Source organism: Eschrichtius robustus, chromosome 12 (assembly GCF_028021215.1).
Source record: "Eschrichtius robustus isolate mEscRob2 chromosome 12, mEscRob2.pri, whole genome shotgun sequence".
In the NCBI taxonomy this organism is placed as follows: domain Eukaryota; kingdom Metazoa; phylum Chordata; class Mammalia; order Artiodactyla; family Eschrichtiidae; genus Eschrichtius; species Eschrichtius robustus.
Window position 1 is genome coordinate 91,917,339 of NC_090835.1, and position 23,245 is coordinate 91,940,583.

The 23,245-nt window shown below is 38.8% G+C and overlaps 1 protein-coding gene across 4 annotated transcripts in view; it reads right to left on the bottom strand.

The window, feature by feature from the left end:
- CDKAL1 (CDK5 regulatory subunit associated protein 1 like 1) overlaps nt 1-23,245 on the bottom strand; it is a 650,586-nt gene that overhangs the window by 71,277 nt on the left and 556,064 nt on the right. The gene's annotated exons all lie outside the window — the stretch shown is intronic.

Below are 23,245 nucleotides of genomic sequence, written 5' to 3' on the forward strand. Positions count from 1 at the left end.
TGATAGTAAAGATGACCCAAAATCTTGGAAATAGAATGAAGAAAAAACAAGAAACATTTAACAAGGACCTAGAAGAACTAAAGAGCAAACAAACAATGATGAACAACACAATAAATGAAATTAAAAATTCTCTAGAAGGAATCAAGAGCAGAATAACTGAGGCAGAAGAACAGATAACTGACCTGGAAGATAAAATAGAGGAAATAACTGCTGCTGAGCAGAATAAAGAAAAAAGAATGAAAAGAATTGAGGACAGTCTCAGAGACCTCTGGGACAACACTGAACGCAGCAATATTCGAATTATAGGGGTCCCAGAAGAACAAAAACAAAAGAAAAAGAAAGGGTCTGAGAAAATATTTGAAGAGATTACAGTTGAAAACTTCCCTAACATGGGAAAGGAAATAGTCAATCAAATCCAGAGAGCGCAGAGAGTCCCATACAGGATAAATCCAAGGAGAAACATGCCAAGACACATATTACTCAAACTATCAAAAATTAAATTCAAAGAAAAATATTAAAAGCAACAAATAACATACACGGGAATCCCCATAAGGTTAACAGCTGACCTTCGGCAGAAACTCTGCCAGCTAGAAGGGAGTGGCAGGACATATTTAAAGTGATGAAAGGAAAAAACCTGCAAACAAGATTACTCTACCCAGCAAGGATCTCATTCGGATTCGTCGGAAAAAATAAAGCCTTTACAGAGAAGCAAAAGTTAAGAGAAATTAACACCACCAAACCAGGTTTACAACAAATGCTAAAGGAACTTCTCTAGGCAGGAAATACAAGAGAAGGAAAGACCTACAAAAAACAAACCCATAACAGTTAAGAAAAAGGTAATAGGAACATACATATCAATAATTACCATAAATGTAAATGGATTAAATGCTCCAAACAAAAGACATAGACTGCCTGACAGGATACAAAACAAGACCTGTATATATGCTGTCTACAGAGACCCACTTCAGACCTAGGGACACATACAGACTGAAAGTGAGGGAACGGAAAAAGATATTCCATGCAAATGGAAATCAAAGGAAAGCTGGAGTAACAATTCTCATATCAGACAAAACAGACTTTAAAATAAAGACTATTACAAGCAACAAAGAAGGACACTACATACTGATCAAGGGATCAATCCAAGAAGAAGATAAAACAATTGTAAATATTTATGCACCCAACATAGGAGCACTTCAATACATAAGGCAAATGTTAACAGCCATAAAAGGGGAAATCGACAAAAATACTATCCTAGTAGGGGACTTTAACACTACATTTTCACCAATGGACAGATCATCCAAAATGAAAATCAGTAAGAAAACGCAAGCTTTAAATGATACATTAAACAAGATGGACTTAATTGATATTTATAGGAAATGCCATCCAAATACAAAAGAATACACATTCCTCTCAAGTGCTCATGGAACATTCTCCAGGATAGATCATATCTTGGGTCACAAATCAAGCTTTGGTAAATTTAAGAAAACTGAAATTGTATCAAGTATCTTTTCTGACCCCAACGCTATGAGACTAGATATCAACTACAGGAAAAACACTGTAAAAAATACAAACACATGTAGGCTAAACAATATGCTACTAAGTAACCAAGAGATCACTGAAGAAATCAAAGAGGAAATCAAAAATTATGTAGAAACAAATGACAATGAAAACACGATGACTCAAAACCTATGGGATGCAGCAAAAGCAGTTCTAAGAAGGTAGTTTATCCTACCTTAAGAAACAAGAAACATCTCAAATAAACAACCTAACCTTACATCTAAAGCAATTAGAGAAAGAAGGACAAAAAAACCCCAGAGTTAGCAGAGGGAAAGAAATCATAAAGACCAGATCAGAAATAAATGAAAAAGAAATGAAGGAAACAATGGCAAAGATCAATAAAACTAAAAGCTGGTTCTTTGAGAAGATAAACAAAATTGATAAACCATTAGCCAGGCTCATGAAGGAAAAAAGGGAGAAGACTCAGATCAACAGAATTAGAAATGAAAAAGGAGAAGTAACAACTGATACTGCAGAAATACACAGCATCATGAGAGATTACTACAAGCAACTCTATGCCAATAAAATGGACAACCTGGAAGAAATGGACACATTCTTAGAAAAGCACAACCTTCTGAGACTGAACCGAGAAGAAATAGAAAACATAAACAGACCAATCACAGGCACTGAAATTGAGACTGTGATTAAAAATCTTCCAACAAACAAAAGCCCAGGACCAGATGGCTTCACAGGTGAATTCTATCAAACATTTAGAGAAGAGCTAACACCTATCCTTCCCAAACTCTTCCCAAATATAGCAGAGGGAGGAACACTCCCAAACTCATTCTATGAGGCCACCATCATCCTGATACCAAAACCAGACAAAGATGTCACAAAGAAAGGAAACTACAGGCCAATATCACTGATGAACATAGATGCAAAAATCCTCAACAAAATACTAGCAAAGAGAATCCAACAGCACGTTAAAAGGATCACACACCATGATCAAGTTGGGTTTATCCCAGGAATGCAAGGATTCTTCAATACACGCAAATCAATCAATGTGATACACCATATTAACAAACTGAAGGAGAAAAACCATATGATCATCTCAATAGACGCAGAGAAAGCTTTCGACAAAATTCAACACCCATTTATGATAAAAACCCTGCAGAAAGTAGGTATAGAGGGAACTTACCTCAACATAATAAAGGCCATATATGACAAACCCACAGCCAATGTCATTCTCAATGGTGAAAAACTGAAACCATTTCCACTAAGATCAGGAACAAGACAAGGTTGCACAGTCTCACCACTATTATTCAACATAGTTTTGGAAGTTTTAGCCACAGCAGCCAGAGAAGAAAAAGAAATAAAAGGAATCCAAATTGGAAAAGAAGAAGTAAAGCTGTCACTATTTGCCGATGACATGATACTATACATAGAGAATCCTAAAGATGCTACCAGAAAACTACTAGAGCTAATCAATGAATTTGGTAAAGTAGCAGGATACAAAATTAATGCACAGAAATCTCTTGCATTCCTATACACTAATGATGAAAAATCTGAAAGAGAATTTAAGGAAGCACTTCCACTTACCATTGCAACAAAAAGAATAAGATACCTAGAAATAAACCTACCTAAGGAGACAAAAGACCTGTATGCAGAAAACTATATAACACTGATGAAAGAAATTAAAGATGATACAAACAGATGGAGACATATACCATGTTCTTGGATTGGAAGAAACAAGATTATGAAAATGACTAACTACACTACCCAAAGCAATCTACAGATTTGATGGAATCCCTATCAAACTCCCAATGGCATTTTTCACAGAACTAGAACAAAAATTTCACAATTTGTATGGAAACACAAAAGACCCCGAATAGCCAAAGCAATCTTGAGAAAGAAAAATGGAGCTGGAGGAATCAGGCTTCCTGACTTCGGACTATACTACAAAGCTACAGTAATCAAGACAGTATGGTACTGGCACAAAAACAGAAATATAGATCAATGGAACAGGATAGAAAGCCCAGAGATGAACCATGCACATATGGTCACCTTATCTTTGATGAAGGAGGCAAGAATATACAGTGGAGAAAAGACAGCCTCTTCAATAAGTGGTGCTGGGAAAACTGGACAGCTACATGTCAAAGAATGAAATTAGAACACTCCCTAACACCGTACACAAAAATAAACTCAAAATGGATTAAACACCTAAATGTAAGGCCAGACACTATCAAACTCTTAGAGGAAAACATAGGCAGAACACTCTATGACATAAATCACAGCAAGATCCTTTTTGACCCACCTCCTAGAGAAATAGAAGTAAAAACAAAAATAAACAAATGGGACCTAATGAAACTTAAAAGCTTTTGCACAGCAAAGGAAACCATAAACATGATGAAAAGACAACCCTCAGAATGGGAGAAAATATTTGCAAACGAAGCAACTGACAAAGGACTAATCTCCAAAATATACAAGCAGCTCATGCAGCTCAATATCAAAGAAACAAGCAACCTAATCCAAAAATGGGCAGAAGACCTAAATAGACATTTCTCCAAAGAAGATATACAGATTGCCAACAAACACATGAAAGGATGCTCAACATCACTAATCATTAGAGAAATGCAAGTCAAAACTACAATGAGGTATCACCTTACACAGGTCAGAATGGCCCTCATCAAAAAATCTATAAACAATAAATGCTGTAGAGGGTGTGGAGAAAAGGGAACCCTCTTGCACTGTTGGTGGGAACGTAAACTGACACAGCCCCTATGGAGAACAGTATGGAGGTTCCTTAGAAACCTAAAAATAGAACTACCATACGACCCAGCAATCCCACTACTGGGCCTATACCCTGAGAAAACCATAATTCAGAAAGAGTCATGTACCACAATGTTCACTGCAGCTCTATTTACAATAGCCAGGACATGGAAGCAACCTAGGTGTCCATCGACAGATGAATGGATAAAGATGATGCAGCACATATATACGATGGAATATTACTCAGCCATAAAGAGGAACAAAATTGAGTTATTTGCAGTGAGGTGGATGGACCTAGAGTCTGTCATACAGACTGAAGTAAGTCAGAAAGAGAAAAACAAATACTGTATGCTAACACATATACATGGAATCTAAAAAAAGAAAAAAAAAACCCAAAAAACCGTTCTGAAGAACCTAGGGGCAGGAGAGGAATAAAGAAGCAGATGTAGAGAATGGACTTGAGGACATGGGGAAGGGGAAGGGGAAGGGGAAGGGGAAGCTGGGACGAAGTGAGAGAGTGGCATGGACTTATATATACTACCAAATGTAAAATAGATAGCTAGTGGAAAGCAGCTGCATAGCACTGGGAGATCAGCTTGGTGCTGTGTGACCACCTAGAGGGGTGGGATAGGGAGGGTGGGAGGGAGACGCAAGAGGGAGGGAATATGGGGATATATGTATATGTATTCACTTTGTTATAAAGTAGAAACTAACACACCATTGTAAAGCAATTATACTCCAATAAAGATGTTTAAAGCAAAAAACCAAAAGCAGCGAAGGATGTATGTGAGGCCTCTGCAATGTTGAGAGGTGGCACAGATTACTACACAAACCCCAGGAAGGAGGTGGACACAACCAGAGCCAAGAAACCACCACCTAAGCTTCAGGCATCTCCAGAGAAGTAACTTTTTCATAAGGCAGGACTGAATGAGGAGTGGAGCAGAGGTGAAAAGGGCCATTTGCTAGCTCCCTACATCAGGCATGAATTTAAGGCCAAATTCTGTGTGTTGTGAGATAGACACCCTGATATCACTGTGTGTGTGCAGCGAGTCCACCCTGATGGATTATAATAGATGGGTTTAGGTGTGACACCAGTAAATGAGACATCAACAGTCTTATTCTCGGTCCTTGAAAGCAAACAAGGGGCAGGGAAACTACAAATGTGATGCTCAGTTCTAACTGATCCCGGCAGTTTTGTTTTTATTTTCAACATTAGAGCAAAACCTCCATTAACGGGAATTCATCCAACTCAAATCTTGGGCAAGGGCTGGTTCTAGGCAAAACAGTGGAATGAACCTCACAGTTCTGAGCCCCGTTTATCCCTTTTCCATCAAAGTTTTCAGTTCTAGGGTCTCTTACATTTTAAAACGTTGCCTCTCTTGGGGAGATGTTTATTTTCGTGACCCCAGGGAGATGCAGCTTTATGGGGAATTAGGAATCCATAAGGAGACACGATGAGAGGTATATCCTATCTGTTGTCCTGACAACCATGCCACTAGGAAAGGCTTTCGGATGTTCTGTAGACTTTTGGGAGAAAGCAGTAAATTAAGGCTCATAATCAGAGAGGCAAAATTTCAATGAATTTTGTGGGGTCAGTGAAGTTCAGTTCCTTACAATATCCACAGAGAGAATTTCAGTACCAAACAAATTAATATGCAGAAAAAAGATCCTAAAGACTCAAAGATACCATACTCACTAATATTTTTTAGACAGAATTTTTAGAAACAAAGGTTAAAACTGCAAGGACACACTGTTTAACCTGAAGACGGCTGTTCAGTGTTACAAACCTGAATTCACCCTGCCGAGTCCTGGAACTGTCCCAGTGTGTTTCTTGAGTCAATAATCAAATTGAAAACCTTTCTAAGATTTTGAATTGGTCTGGCAAATTAGTCGCTCACATTTTTGGAGTCTGAAACCAATCTCTCCCTTCCTACCAAGGCACATCTCCATCTCCAATGTCTACTTCCTGCAAGTAACACGGTTTCAAGAAAATATCAGCATAAATTAACTCAGGGAAGCAGTGTCTTATTACTGATTAAAAGCCTCATGCTAGGCACAATAGGCGCTCATATTCAAACGCTGAATTAATGAAAATGGCACTTTGAAACACATCTTTTCTTTTGCACCGCAGTTTAACTTCTTTCTAAATGCGGCTTTTAGTAGAAAATGACAACAATTATGAGCCCTTTGAGATTTAAAATCTGAAACTCAAATTATCAAGCTTTAATAAAAGCCTAATAAATTCCTTTATGTGTTATATTATGTCTGCTTAATTACTCCAATCCCATAATGGAAGCAACAGAGGAGCAGAGTTTATAGTCAGCTTTACAGAAGAGTGATTTCGGAGACTCTTTCCTCTAAATTTAATTTTTATGTGTACATTCAAAAACATATATTCGGAAACATTATAAATCTGAAATTAAGATCACTCTTATAAATATATTAAGTGGACAAATTCTCTTGAAAGGCAGAAAGTGATTAAAACCACCCCAAAGTTCTTTATCTCCAAATAGTATATTCTCAGTTCAGTGGGCGTCTCTTCATTATTGCTAACAGTTTATCTCCTACACTGATTGGAAAGAGAGATACAACTTGCTTGTTGAAACTACCATTTAAATAGTGTTTTTCCACAGAGCATAAATAATCTTTTAATGAAGCAGGAAGTCACTGTTACTTAGAAAATGGTCTTTGCTTATCTGCTACTGTTTAGAAAAAAACAGCAACCAACATTATTTTTCTTCTGATAATGTCAATCTTATACTTTATCTTTGGAGGGGAGAAAGAAACGTAGCCTCGTCAAGTACAGGAGGAGGATGGGCCCATTTATATAAGGTTTCCACAGTCCCTTAACTCAGAGGAGAAAGGTAATTACTCTGCGCTTGTGACACGCAAATCAAGCTGGTAACACCAAAAGGTCATGTTCTCTGTCCACCTTTGACCCTACCTTCACCGTAACCCCTAGGCTTCCTGTATTATAATCGACTCCTATTTTTGCTAAACTTGCATTTTCTAATTAACAGCTATTTTCTTGACTGAATTAGCCACTGTTTAAGTAAAAATACATATGTATCCAAAAAGTAGAGTGAATAAAACATCTTTTTTCCCCTTGAAACCAAAAGATGGAATGAAAATGAAAAGGTAAGATGCTCAGATGTCATTTCAAAGCCAAAGGTTCTTACTGATCTTTCACTGAAACTCTCAAGCCTAGGTCTATGTGGTTTAAAGTGGATCTACAAAAATATTTACAGACCACAAACATGCTACATACTGCCCAGATAAGCAAAGTGTTCCCTTAGAGAACTGTCACAAATGGACAAAAGCAAAAGGTAATCCAAAATCACAAGAACAAATCCTATACATTTGGTGTCACAGTGGTTTTTTTTTTTTTTTTTTTTTTTTTAAACATCTCTTGTTCTGGAAATACAGGATATGAAAATAATCAGGCCTCACTGCAAAGATCTTTTTCAAGAGTTGCTAGGATGTCAATAATCTCCCCCTCTTGTCTCTTATGGAAACATATCCTCAAACCCAATCCATGCTGGGTGAAACTAGAGGGAACTTTTCGCATTTCAAACCCTGCCTGGAGCAGGGATTTAAAATTTTTAAAAGGCTAGTCTACACTGCAGACTACAAAACAAATATACAAAGGAAGCAAGATCTCAACAGAGTGATAATTACGTGAATTAGGTGTCACTGTTAAGAGTGGATATCTGTAAAGAACAGACTTGTGGTTGTGAGGCGGGGAGGGAAGGATGGGTTGGGAGTTTGGGGTTAGCAGATGCAAACTACTAAATACAGAATGCATAAACAACAAGGTCCTACTGTACAGCACAGGGAACTATATCCAATATCCTGTGATAAACCATAATGGAAAAGAATATAAAAGAGAATGTATATATATGTATAACTGAATCACTTTGCTGTACAGCAGAAATTAACACAAGCTTGTAAATCAACTATACTTCAATTAAAAAAAAAAAACAACTAGTGGATATCTGTGAAAACTGTAAACCTGGGGGACTGAGGGTATACTTTCATAAAATAGAATATACTACAGATATGGTTGTCTTCGTTCAACTCTACAAGTTTCCACTGAGCAGGTACCGTATGCCAGGCTTTGGGCTGGGCTCTAGTGATACCATGGTGAGCAAAACCAGGTATGGTCCCTGTTCTTATGGAACTTAACAATCTAGTGAGGGAGATGAACCGTGATCAAATAATGACACAAATGTAAAATGGTAACTCTGATGTGTGTTTAAGAGGAGTGTCACCTGTTATTAACCATGATGGTGATCTGGCCTAGTCAGAGAGGTCTGGGGAAAGTTCTCTGAGGAAGCTCTGGGGGTGAGATCTGCAAGGTGACCAGGAGCTAATGCGGTGAAGAAGGGCAGGAAGAGCATTTCAGGCAGAGAAGCAGCACAGGAGAAGGAATGGTGTTTGCTTGAGGGAGCAGAAGAAGGTGTACTCGGAGCAGAGAGGGCCGGGGGAGCATGGGGAGAGATTCAGCCTCACACGCAGAAGGGCTTTCCGTAAGAATGGGAAGTCATTGTACAGTTTTAAGCAGAGAAGTGATATGATCAGATTTATTGGTATAAAAGATCATTCTAGTTTCCCTTGGGTGAATAGATTTGAGAGGGAAACAAGAATGAATGCAGAGGGATGAGTTGGCAGGTGATTGATGAAGTTCAGGTGAGAGAGGAGTGTTACCTGGGCCAAAGGAGAGTTTGAGTAGAAATATACAAATGTTTGCTCGCCTGTAATCAGTGTGGTGTTTTTCACTACTGGCAGATTTTCTCTTATCTGAGTAAGAGAAGTTGCATTCTATCCTAGAAATGAAAGCATCTTTTGGCAGGACAAAAATTCATCCCGGAAAGACAAATCATGTACAATGATATATATGATTACAGTTATGTAAAACTAAAAATACGCAATTAGGTACACATGTTTCTAATTGAAAAAATAAAGGCTCGAAGTCGAAGATTCTAAACATTCAATGGGAAATTCATGTGCATGTTTCGCTATTCCAGACTGAGTTTTATAGGATACAATATTCCCATTTATCCAAATTAAATCACTCAGATTACAGGCCACATACTTGTAGAAACATTTAGTGATGAAATGCGCACTGAATTTCCAGACTTACCCTATCAATACTATCATGAATGGTATCACCCATGATTTGCCTGTGGTTATTCGCTACTCAGAAGAAGAGTGATGGAAATATGTAAGAAACTACCAGATATCCATAAAATGGAGTACACTTTTGTGGTCCAGGGAGGGAAACGGCGGGGCATAAACCCCCCCTGAGCTTTGGCAAAGGGCTTAACCGGTGCCTGCAGTCCTGTGGCTTGTAGCCTTCATCCTGAGCATTTGAGTTCTTCTCCCTGAGTAAAGCAGGAACAGGACATCAGATCCCTGCAGATGCTGAGCGCTGAAGGTAACGGAAAGAAAAGCTTTGACATTCTGTCACTGGAATGACAGGACAAAATGTAATAAACAACAGTTTGAGCACGATAATTTGATGCACTGGGACCTTAAGCTTCTCCAGATGCTGAGCTCAGCTTGGGATGTGAGATAAGAGAACAGCATTTACCCTCACGGATAAAGTAAGGGTGGGCGAAACCAGAAAAATTTTCTTGTGTAAATAGAAACCAGTTCACTGACACGCATAGCCTCAGATATTATATACATTAATTCACATACAGAATACATACAGTATCCATACATGTTACCGGCACATGTAAGTCATCGTACTCACACGTATGTATAAAATATAACTTGTCCCTTGTCGTAATAGGAAACGATAGTTAAGCCAGAAAGAAAAACAAATGCTAGCGAGGAATCTTGCCATGGAAAGAGCACTATACCAATATTCAGCTCGCTCACTCTCATATTGCTCCGTAACTATTACAAATAAAATGCCTCTGAATAACATTTCTTTTCCAAATAAACAAGCACATGCAGACGCAGATTTTGACTGTGAAGATTTAATTCACAACAGAAGGCTGTTGCTTATGGAGTGAGAAGTGAAAGCACAGTCCCTCGGGGCACATCCAGGTGTCTGCCAGTTTTCCATAACAAGGCTGAGGGGTGTGCTTGCATTTCTCAAAGACTGTTTTGTTTCAAGAAGGCCAGTTTAGGTGACTGGTAGATGTCATAATGAAATAGAAGTATCACCACGCTATTGATTTTGGTTAGGATCACTCAGAACGAACAAGGCATCTTGCTTTTACTGGTGAAGATGCGAAGTTTTTAAAGATTTTGACTAGTTTTTCTTTACACTACTTAAGTAAAAAAAATTTTTAAAACTACAAACAAAACAAGACATCAACACAAGCATATGGTTTTGTAATTATAAGATATACTGTGCTTGTGTAAGCAAGAACAATAAGAAAATACAATCTTAAGAACAACAGCTAACACTTATTGGCTGTCTATTACTGTGAAGGGCATTGCGCTAGCGACTTTACATATGTTTATCTTGTTTAAAACCCTGCAAGGTACTTGTTATTAGCCTCATTTTAACACTACTTGCTCAGAGCATCGAAGCAAAGTTGTCCAAGGTCATAGAGCTCAGAGGTGAAAGAGTAAGGATCAAACTCCTGTCTGCTGAATTCTGCCAAGCTCAAAAGCCCATCTCTTTCCACTCTACCCACTGTCTCTCAAAATATCATTGCAGAAACAAAGAACAAGGTGCAGAAAAAGAAATCAATAAACACATATTAAGAGTCAAAGGAATATATGGCTAAAAAGTGCTTAAATCCTATGCTGAAAAAAAACCCACCCAGGCAGACTGCAGACCCTTCCCCTAGACAAAGCCTACCAGGGTTCTGTTTCCTACCTACTTCACATGGCTTGATACTCTTAGGAGGATTCCATGTCAAAGCCGTGACAAAGGTATGCATACCAATCTTGCTCCTCCGGTTCCAGGGATCTCTCTGCACCTTTCTAGCTATCTGAGTTCTATTAACCCCACCAAACAAGTTCTTTGGTGGCTGCTACTCTTAACTGTGGAGCCATCTCTCTCTTCCTTGTACACACTGTCACCTTTCCTCACCTTCCATTTACCTTTAAATTCCTTCCTCATGGGCTTGTCCCATCATCCCACAAAATGGCACTGGAAAACTTTCCTTTCTTCCACCCTTCTTTACAAAAGCATTACATGTTTGTTTTAGAAATCTTCAAAAAATTCAGAAAGGCCACCAAAAAAGAAAATCACCCGGGATTCTGTCACTTAGAGATAACTACTGTTAATGTTGTGGTGTATGTTACCAGTCTTATTTTTTCTAAGCAAATATACTGTAATTATTAATAAAACTGATATCAAAGATACATGTTATCTCATCATACTGTTTCCATTTTTGACACATCAGTAAACATTCCCCCATCATTAAATATTCCTTTACAACATGATTTTCAGTGGCTACATGGCCTTATATCCTGTGAGTGTAGCATATCTATTAATCCATCACCCATTACTGGATATTCAGGGTTTTTCTTCTTTTTTAACATTTTATTATTACAAACATTTCTGCAATGAACCTCCTCATAGATTTATGTTTACTCAAATTCATGACTGTTTCTTTTAATATATTCCTCTATACACTTGGAAAGCTTTGATACATACTGGCAGGTTGTCCTTCTCACAGATTTTATGAATTTAATTCCCGGCAAGATTAAATACTAAGGCATGGGAAATGGGTCTTTTGAACATAATGAATAATCACAAACTTGCAAAGTGACTTATAAGTGAATTTACTAACTCATTCAACAAATACTCATTAACCTTCTAAATGTCCTAGACACTATGGATACAGTAAGCAGATACAGTCCCTGTTCTTAAAGAGCTTTCATTGTATCAAGACAGAAAATGAAGGAAGCAATAACAATAAAATGTAAAAAGTGCAAAAATGGGAGGTTATGAGAATGGAGAAAATACACACTTTTATTATTTCCATTTTGTGGATGAGGAAACCAGGAATGAATATATATGAAACTAAGATGTCATCTGGGGTCTCCCTACCCCTTCAGATCTAGGCTCCAAACTTCCACACCTTGTCTTGTGAAAAAAAATTACAGTGCCCTTCTCCATATGACTTTCAACATCTGGGGGTCTTGCATTCTCAAGGTCACATCTAGTTCCCAATTTCTGGTCTTCTGACTTAGTTTTGTGATTAAGGGCACACAGGGAGAAAATGCAAATCACCTATTAATTATTATTTAATTTAATTGAATATTAATTATTTCCCCACTTCTTCCCCCCTCTTTCATCACTCTTTCTTCTGTTTATAGTGAGAGAAAAATCCCCTCTATTTTTCTACTGCCGAGCATTCAGTTCTATCTTTCATAACTTTTTTCCTTCTCATTCGTGGTCTCAGGTTCTTTCTTTGTCCATTAAACTGCTTATCGAAATAGTTTCCTAGACAAAGCTATTTCCTTTCCTAAGAGGAATTCTGTTCCTAGCTAACACAGTGACACCCCCCCAACCCCCTGTGTGCACACAAAGATGAAGGTGAGATATCCTATATTTTGATTAATATAAAATACTGCTATTGATGATTATACAGCTGCCATAATAGAAGAAATGTGACATATGTTCACTGACATCAGAATAGAAGCAGAAGCAACCCAAGTTCAAATGACATTAGGTTAGTTCATTACAGTCTTAAATAAATCCATACAAGAGCAATTATTTTCCTTTGTATTTGAGAATCCATGGTTAGAAATGACAACGCTTAATGATAAAAAGAAATCACATACCTCCACCCTGCCACTGAGGTTGTCAATATATATAACAAGTGTTAAAAAGTCATGTCAAAACACCATTAGATGCCATTTTTCACAGAACTAGAACAAAAAATTTCACAATTTGTATGGAAACACAGAAGACCCCGAATAGCCAAGGTAATCTTGAGAAAGAAAAATGGAGCTGGAGGAATCAGGCTCCCTGACTTCAGACTGTATTACAAAGCTACAGTAATCAAGACAGTATGGTACTGGCACAAAAAAACAGAAATATAGATCAATGGAACAGGATAGAAAGCCCAGAGATAAACCCACACACATATCGTAACCTTATCTTTGATAAAGGAGGCAAGAATATACAGTGGAGGGGGCTTCCCTGGTGGCACAGTGGTTGAGAATCTGCCTGCCAATGCAGGGCACACGGGTTCAAGCCCTGGTCTGGGAAGATCCCACATGCCGCGGAGCAACTAGGCCCGTGAGCCACAGCTACTGAGCCTGCGCGTCTGGAGCCTGTGCTCCGCAACAAGGGAGGCCGCGATAGTGAGAGGCCCGCGAACCACGATGAAGAGTGGCCCCCACTTGCCGCAACTAGAGAAAGCCCTCACACAGAAACGAAGACCCAACACAGCTGTAAATAAATAAATTAATTAAATTAAATTAAAAAAAAAGAATATACAGTGGAGAAAAGACAGCCTCTTCAATAAGTGGTGCTGGGAAAACTGGACAGCTACATGTCAAAGAATGAAATTAGAACACTCCCTAACACCATACACAAAAATAAACTCAAAATGGATTAAAGACCTAAGTGTCAGGCCAGACACTATCAAACTCTTAAAGGAAAACGTAGGCAGAACACTCTCTGACATCAATCACAGTAAGCTCCTTTTTGACCCACCTCCTAGAGAAATAGAAATAAAAACAAAAATAAACAAATGAGACCTAATGAAACTTAAAAGCTTTTGCACAGCAAAGGAAACCATAAACAAGACGAAAAGACAACCCTCAGAATGGGAGAAAATATTTGCAAATGAAGCAACTGACAAAGGATTAATCTCCAAAATATACAAGCAGCTCCATATCAAAAAACAAACAACCCAATCTAAAAATGGGCAGAAGACCTAAATAGACATTTCTCCCAAGAAGATAAACAGATTGCCAACAAACACATGAAAGGATGCTCAACATCACTAATCATTAGAGAAATGCAAATCAAAACTACAGTGAGGTATCACCTCACACCGGTCAGAATGGCCATCATCAAAAAAACCTACAAACAATAAAAGCTGGAGAGGGTGTGGAGAAAAGGGAACCGTCTTGCACTGTTGGTGGGAATGTAAATTGATACAGCCACTATGGAGAACTGTATACAGGTTCCTTAGAAAACTAAAAATAGAACTACCATACGACCCAGCAATCCCACTACTGGGCCTATACCCTGAGAAAACCATAATTCAGAAAGAGTCATGTACCACAATGTTCACTGCAGCTCTATTTACAATAGCCAGGACATGGAAGCAACCTAAGTGCCCATCGACAGATGAATGGATAAAGAAGATGTGGCACATATATACAATGGAATATTACTCAGCCATAAAAAGAAACAAAATTGAGTTATTTGCAGTGAGGTGCATGGACCTAGAGACTGTCATACAGAGTGAAGTAAGTCAGAAAGAGAAAAACAAATACTGTATGCTAACATATATATATATGGAATCTTAAAAAAAAAAAAAAAAGGTTCTGAAGAACCTAGGGGCAGGACAGGAATAAAGATACAGACATAGAGAATGGACTTGAGGACACAGGGAGGGGGAAGGGTAAGCTGGAACGAAGAGATAGAGTGGCATGGACATATATACACTACCAAATGTAAAATAGATAGCTAGTGGGAAGCAGCTGCATAGCACAGGGAGATCAGCTCAGTGCTTTGTGACCACCTAGAGGGGTGGGATAGGGAGGGTGGGAGGGAGACGCAAGAGGGAGGAGATATGGGGATATATGTATACATACAGCTGACTCACTTTGCTGTACAGCAGAAACTAACACACCATTGTAAAGCAATTATACTCCAATAAAGATGTTAAAAAAAACCCAAAACAAACACTATTAGAAAAAACAGGTTAGGAATACAATTGGGGTCATATACAGATTACTAAATCATATGTATCTAATTCATATAAAAATGAATTTTCAAAACATCACCTACTTCTGAACCACTGAGTATGAATTATTCCCATGGCTTTATGTACTGGGTGGGTGGGAGAGTTTAAAAAGAGTAGGAGAAAGAAAGGATTCAAGGATGCCTTTTAGAAAACAAAACAATGTTTCATAAATTGCTGGCATCCCAAGAGTCAGACAAAAATACTTCTTGAGCATCAAGAGCCACTTAGACTGAGATGTGTTTGGTCCCCCTGGAGCTGAACAGTCCACAGCCTGAGTGGCTGCAGGAGGTGGCCCTGGGGTTAGGGTCCCCTGTCAGGCAATGACCATGAAAGATAAAAAGCAATTCAGTTTTAAAGCAGAAACTAACACACCACTGTAAAGCAATTATACGCCAATAAAGATGTTAAAAAAAAAAAATTCAGTTTTGGAAAAACAGTCTTTGCCTTCAAAATGTTTCCACCAAAACTGAAGAAAAACCACATTAAGCATTCTGGATACATATAAAATACACTTCAGGGGCTTCCCTGGTGGCACAGTGGTTGAGAATCTGCCTGCCAATGCAGGGGACACGGGTTCGAGCCCTGGTCTGGGAAGATCCCACATGCCACGGAGCAACTAGGCCCGTGAGCCACAATTACTGAGCCTGCGCGTCTGGAGCCTGTGCTCCGCAACAAGAGAGGCCGCGATAGTGAGAGGCCCGCGCACCGCGATGAAGAGTGGCCCTCACTTGCCGCAACTGGAGAAAGCCCTCGCGCAGAAATGAAGACCCAACACAGCCATAAATAAATAAATAAATAAAATTTAAAAAAAAAAAGGTCCACATCAAAAAAATCTTTAAAAAAAAAATACACTTCAGAATTTGGGACAGGAAACAAGTACAAGTTCAAAATGAGACGTAGGGCTGGTATGGGCTCTAGGAATTGCATACACTATGAGATCCTTGAGAGCAAGGACTGTCATTAGCCATCACTGTGTCACTTGAATTTGACTCAGGAAATGTTTGCTGAATGATTGTTTGTGGAGGTGATATATAGAACAGATTACCTGCTGAATCGGTTTGGCAGTTGTCAGCTATTTAAGAGAAGGGATTCTACCTTATTCGAAAGTGTATATACCCATGTGTATTACCTGGCTCAATGCCTGGGACCTACTGAGTGTTCATTCATGTTTAGCATTAGAGAAGAAGGCAGGTTAAAGTGGAGATTATTATTAGGCCCATCAGAAAGCAAAAAGGAAGGAGACCCAGAATAGGGGAGACCTCGAGACTCCTGGGGACAAATGACAGAATTCCAAGAAAGCCTGGAGAGACCTGATTGAGAGTCAAAGGGAAGGAAGAGCTTTGTCAAGGAAGAGAGGAACCTCTTTGAGACAGGAAGGAAAGGAAAGATCATGAACAAAGCACAGGATTATTTACAAGGGGAAAGAACATTAAGAAAGTCCCCAATGTCTCCATCTTCTCACTTAATGAAATAACGATCCTTATTTAAAAAGTGCATAGGTCATTGCCAGCAAAGTTGACTATTATTACCCAAAGGAGTCAGGGTGGACTGAGTAGGATCTGAACCTTAAAAATGGCAAAACCTGAAAGTCATCACTGTGTGTGTTTGGAGGCGGGGGTGGCATGCTACGGAGAGCCAGAAAGTTTTAAAAAATTAGATATGGACCACATTTCCCAAACCAGTGGTTTAACTGTTCAATAGTTTTATCAAGAACTGTGCTAGGCACAGTGGGGAATTGAGAGAAATGTAAGATATGGCTCTTGTCCTGAGAAGTTAAAGAACAACCCAGAGATATTTCATGGTAGAATGTGAACAGATGCCAAAAAAAGTGGGACAGATAAGGGCAAAAAGTTCCATAACAAGAACTACATTCATTACATGTTATTTCTTTTTATATTAAATTCTAGTAATTATCTCCTCTACTGTTTTTTGCTGCTCATTTTGTTGTTTACAGTCAATAAAAAGTCATTTTATGGCTTTCATCTTAGAATAGTTATTTTAGTAGGTATTTGAGTTCTTCTTTTGTTTGTGAAGAGATTGCTTCTCCTCAAGGTTCACTGAATACAACAGGTCACAAAGCTTTGGTTGAACACAGGGTCATTTCTTAAGTAGACAGAACAGATTCTTTCAAGAAACACTCTGTGCAAATACAGGCCTGCATCCCCAAGCTGCACAACAAAAACTGTTATTAATGTTGGTCCACACTGAGCCTGGGTCTGAGAGGGTTAAGCTAAAAATCGAGTTATTGTTGCTTCTCTTTTGGTTCAGTCCAGCTTTTCTATAATTCTCTAGAGCTAGGCAGCTGACAGCATGGATTTTTATTGAAGAAATGCTATGACATTTGTTCTAAATGTCACATTTCTCCCCTACAAACTAAAAATAGCATGTCACCATACCCCTACCCCTAATAAAATTGTTGGCTTGGAAATGACATTGATAAGCAAAATGAAGCATATAACCTTTTCTCCTCTTTTCTGTAAATGTTTTATTTATTCCTGAGTAACATTTGGTATCTTTTGTAGGCTGAGATCAAAGGGACAAATCAGTAAATTTTACTGCTGAAGTAGTCTTTACAGTATGCGATTGTCATTTTTAAAGCAAGTTCCAGGCAGGCACTGCTGTCATTTGAGTAGTGATCTAGTGACTGACAGAAAATATCTGTAGAAATAATGTGTGCTCTCATAGTAATGTGACATTTTATGAGCAGTTTGACTGTTTTCATTACTCTGATTTGGGTCTGGTGAAAAGTAAGTTAGAAAGCCAGCAATGGAATATGGAAAAGCCTGTCAGGATGAAGTTGACAGGACAACCTTGAAATTGGACTGATGTATTTAATAAGGCTTTGTGGCAATTATCTGAAAGCGTTTTAAATATTAAGTTGACTTGAATGCTTAATCTGATCAATTCCAAGGTTACTGGTTTTATTGATAAGAGTGTTTGGTTAACTGACGTTAAGAGCCAAGTTTCAAGCAAACTTATGGAGGCTTTGACTACACTTGCCCTCATTATCTTAACTAGGTTTTGTTTTATGGGTGAAGATTTGGTTATATAGGGAAACTTCCATTACAACAAAAGTCATATCTGCACCGGTCCCTTCAGTGGTGGAATTCTGTTAAAAAGAACATATTGCTCGAGAACATGGTCCTGGACTGAAGGCCATGAAAGCAAGCTTCCACCAGATGCTCTCGAAGGAATCACTGCAAGTTTTGACTTTTAGCACAGTGAGTAAGGAATACCTGTGTACCTTGTTTATGAATACCCAACAGCCTTTTTTTTTTTCTTGCTCCTGGAAGTGTGTGCTGTTTGGTAAATGCACAATTAATGTGAGAATTCTTTCAAATGAGTGTGAGATCCTTACTACTCATTTGAACTGGGATGTTCAGGACAGTTATCTATTTGCTGTTTTGGTGACACACAATTTGGAATTCCCAAATTACTTCAAGATTGGTAGATGGGATGGACTCACTTAAAGAGTGAAGACAGCCAACTTCCCAGTGTTTTACATCTTTATGTGGCTTCCTTACTGCCAATGTACACAGTCTCTTTCAGACAGGCCTGAAGGTGCCACTCTAAATTTTCAAATACTTTTATTAGCATAATTTAGGGTTGCAATTATAAGCTATAAGGTTGTTTGGGAATTTGAGGATTCACAAAGGCTCTAGGATATGGCCGGCAAATGTCAAAAGGCCACTGTATATACAAATTATTACAACCAGATAAGTGCTATTTCCACTACTACCAAAATTCTCCTTAAAAATTTTTTTCTGTAAGTAAATTACTACAACTTCTATTTTGCTGCCACTCCTAGTGCCCCAAATGTTGACTTACGCTGTAAGCTCCTTCAGGGAGACTCCTACCGTTATCATCTGTATCCCTAAGCACACAGCAGATACCAGGCACACAATACATACTGATGTTTCCTTCACAGTATGAAATCTAATGTCGCTTCGGCTTCCAGATGTAAAATTTCATCCTAGTATTCTAGGACTTGACTAAAAATAGGGTCTTCATAGAGTTTATAATTTTTTCATCATGAATGGTAATCTTTTCCATCTGAAAAGTATGTGTACTTGGTTTTGGGCAACAATCTGCAGCTCGCATTGTGTCTTGTCTCCCCCGACCCTTGCCCCCCAACTTTATTATCTATTCCTGCGGACATTTTATCAGTACACCACCACTCTTTGAAATTACAATCAGATGCTTTAAAACCTCTGATTGTTCTCTCCAGTTGTGAAAACATAATCAGTGTGCTTTAAAGAAGCCTGCGGTGGTAGTCGCTAGCTAAAAAAGGAATGCATATCCAGAAAACCTGTAATTTTTTCAAAAAAGGATAAAATAATTTATTTGGAGCTCAAACTGTAGTACTGTGATCCTGTGCTTTGCTCAGGATATACAAAACACTGAAAAATCAATGCTTCTGAGTTTCATAAAATAATTACCTATTCTTCTGTATATATTGTTATACATGAATGAGGTTATTTAGGTATTATTATTATTAGCTGGTGATTATACTTTCTATTAGATAAGATTTTTTTTTTAAAGGATGAATTAAGACTATTTTCCCAAGTAAACGTAAGCTATAATGTGTGGCACGGAAGGGCAACACCAAAGCCCCAGTCACCAATGTCCAGCATTTCATTTCAGGCCCCTCCGTTAAGACACAGTCTCTTCCTTTGGTTCATTCATAAACATTCCCATCTTCTTGTCTGCTTCCCCTCCCCCTCCAAAACAAAACATTTATTAACTGAAGCTTCCAACTGTGACAGAAATTACAGTCGTGTTAATGGTACAGATGGTGTAAAAAATGCAATCTAAAAACATGATTAAAAAACTCAGGAGCTAGGTAACCCGAGTTCATCTCGGATATGCCTGACCAGACATCCCTCAGGAAGGAAATACACGTTTTTGGTTAATTAGTTTGCTTTTATCCATCCCTGTAATTAGAACATGCTTTTCCCCTACTTAATCCTAAAACAGTCATTAGATTTAATAAACCTTTCTCAATTGCCACAAATGAGAAAATGAATTAGTTAAAAAGTAAGCATTAAGCTGGTATTAGCAATATGACTGTAACATTATGTGAATAAAAATGTTTTTGTTTAATTATTCAAGATTAAATACATCATTTTATAGCTTGTTGCAAAACAGTATACAGGGTTTTTTTGTTTTTCCTTTCTTCCTTATGTTGCTTCATAAGGTAGTAAAAACATTAATGCTGCCTCCACAGATTACATTCCACCAAATGGAAGTGATTATTAATCATTCTTTCCAAAAAAAAAAAAATCAAGCCATAATTAGCTTCTTCTCACGTCAAAGTAGAGTCAGAATCCCACATGACTAAGGAGAGAGGCTGGTCTTGGTGGCAGGGCACTAACTAGGGAGCTGGCGCATACAACCTGCAAGGCTCCTGTGAATGGACAAGGGGGACAGAGCTTCGGGTTAGGCTTTGTTATTCTTATTAGTTTAAGCTCTAAGCCTTTGTGTGATGGTCTGATCTCTCAGCGAGTCCACTAAGGCCTCCAAACTCCACAGGTCCCATTAATCTCCACCATGCTCTCTCTACTTGCCAGTCTGGCGAGAAAGCCAGTTACTCACATGGTGCTACTTTTCAGACGATTAAAGGTGAAAATCATATTTAAAAGTAAAAACCAATATACCATAAAGTTGAAGACCTAAACTTTCCAGACTTTCACCTTGCTGAGCATTCTCTGTATTAAATGATGTCACTCTTTGTTATATGTCAAGAAGCATCTCAATAAAAATGACTTCATGTATGAAAAAGAACCCAAGTTGGTCCTCACCTGGATCTTGTGAGACAGTCATAGCAAAAAACTATTTGTTGTTTGGCAGGTTCTAGGGCATTGACATTTCCCCCAATCAACTCCCTGCCTGTGTTTGCTGAAGAGCCTTTGGTCATGGCACCCACAGCCATTATTGCTGATGGGCCATGCAGGCTCTCCAAAATGTGGATATGGACCTGGATCGGATAGGAAAGTGTAGGAGAAATGACGTTTATTTCGATCATAGGACAAGAGCAGAGTTTTGAAGGCACCCTGGGTAGGAAGGTGAGTTCAAGAATATCTTAGTGAGACTAGTCTAACCCAGGAATAACACTAGAGGCTCTAGAAATAATTCTACATATTTTCCTCCTCACTTCAAAACTCAGAAGGTTAAGAGTGAAGGCAACCAAGACTAGTCCGGTCTTTCCATATTGATTTTGAGCTGAACCTACTTTGGAATTTGTAGGATAGATTCGAGAGCTTGGGGTCTGAAACCAAAACCATTTTTCCCTCTGGGCTATGGGACATCAACTGCAATATTTTTAGGGAATTTTTAGGGAAGAATGGTACCCCAGGGAGCTGATAGTCGGTCATGTCAGCCATCCTCATTTCTGAGCAGGGAAAACCCCCAAGACCCAGAAAGTACATGTTGGAGCTCAGACAACTGCCTGGTCCCTGACTCCCAGAGCCATACTTGAGGATACGTTTTCTTTTACTAGGCAATTGTGTTACGTACAGTCCAGACCCATTTAAGGACAGTAGAAAGATATAATATTGGGCACCAGTTTAGAAGTGCGAAGTCTCCAAGCCAGTTTTCACGTGTATTTGTTTTTATAAAAAATGTTACATTCTAGTCCACCATAACCTTTAGGAACTATCACTCTTTATGTTGCCTAGTGTATCGAATTATAGGATCAGCCATAACCCAGCCACGTGATTTTAGACCGACACTTAGCTTCTCTGGGCCATGGCTGCCTCACTGCAACATGCAGTGGTTAGATCAGATGATCCCTATGGCTCTTTCTCAGGCTAAGATTACTCGATTTCTCTCGATTCCCTAACACCACAGATTGCCGATCTGAATTACTATTCTTTGTTGAGATTAACTTCGAATGCTCCCTAAAAAGAGGCCAGGAATCAAGTTAAGAATAAACTGCTCCTTTACAAATGAGGGAGAATAAAAGAGATGTGTGTCAGGAAGGATGCTTGACCTACGGGTTAATAGAGAATTCCAGTTCTCTGGGATGTCGCTAACAGGAGGAAAAAAAAAAAATCTCTTTTCCTAATAATGTTACAAGCTCTTGGAATCTTTTTTTTTTTTTTTAAGGAGTTACTACAAAGGAGATATTCTGAACGTGAAAAGATCAGTTCAGTAAATGAAGACATTTACATTATTACTTTAATTTAAAAATTGTATAGACTTTCTGCTCTTCATCATTAAGAACAAACATGAAAATCTGCACACTTCCAACAGTTAGGACATTGTCCGGAGAAGGAGAATGGAAAGAGAGGTTCTGAGTCTGGTGTGTGCAGGAGCCCCACGCCACCCACCTGTGCAGACCTCACAGATACATACGGCTCCAAGTAACCCAACGGGGCATGACTACCCAGTGCTCAAGCCGAGCGAAACTGGAGAACTAATTCTGCGCATCTGATGAGGTTGAAGCCACTCTGCGTGAGTGGTTGAAGCCACCTCTGGTGGAGAGCAAATAAGAACACTCGAAACAGGAAATGTTAGAAAATATGGGAAGTGGTGGCCTTCTCCTGGCTGCTCCTCCCCCGCGTCCCAGCTCGCCTGCACTTGTTTCCTTCGTTTTGAAGAAATGACAGGTGATTCAGTGTGACCTGCCTCATCGCAGGATCTACTCCCAGTGCCTGCATCACACTGGGCTTCCCGCTCAGGGCACAGGACTTACTGCGCGGTGGTCGCTTTAAAAACAGTTGTTAACGGATGTGTGTGACTTCACTCGAGCCGAGGGAAAATACCTAACGCTTGCCTGACTGAGTGCTACATCATTTGACCTTCACAGTTCTGTGGGGGTAAGAGGACAATTCGCAATTTTATGCCCATTTCTCAAAGATCAGAAAACTGAGGCTCGAGGAAGTGAAATGACTTGTTCAAGCGAACAGGGCTTCGTGGTGAGAAGATTCATATGTAAATTGCTGTGTGTAAAGTACTATACAAATGAAAGTAATTACTAGGACGATTTGGGCACATCTCTATAAATTAAGGCAAAATTAATGTTTCACATAGAATGGTATTCCAGTCTTTTCTGAAAATAATATACCTATGAA